Genomic DNA, 261 nt, shown 5'->3' with positions numbered 1-261 from the left:
CCTCCTCTTCCGTGGCCAAGAGGTTTGGGCTTCGGGGCTTTTTACCTGTTATTTTACTGTAGGATGATTTTGATATTTTGTATTTTAATTATGTATATTGATGTATCATGTTTTTAACTGTTGTAAGCCGCCCTGATCGGAGGAAGGAGCGGGATATAAGAATAAACTTTATTATTATTATTATTATTATTATTATTATTAATTAACAAAAGGAGATTTTAGCTCACAAAAATTGGAGACATTTGGGATCTCCAATTTTTG

The sequence above is a fragment of the Sceloporus undulatus genome, chromosome 2, assembly GCF_019175285.1.
Source record: "Sceloporus undulatus isolate JIND9_A2432 ecotype Alabama chromosome 2, SceUnd_v1.1, whole genome shotgun sequence".
Lineage (NCBI taxonomy): Eukaryota > Metazoa > Chordata > Lepidosauria > Squamata > Phrynosomatidae > Sceloporus > Sceloporus undulatus.
This window is presented reverse-complemented; position numbering follows the sequence as displayed.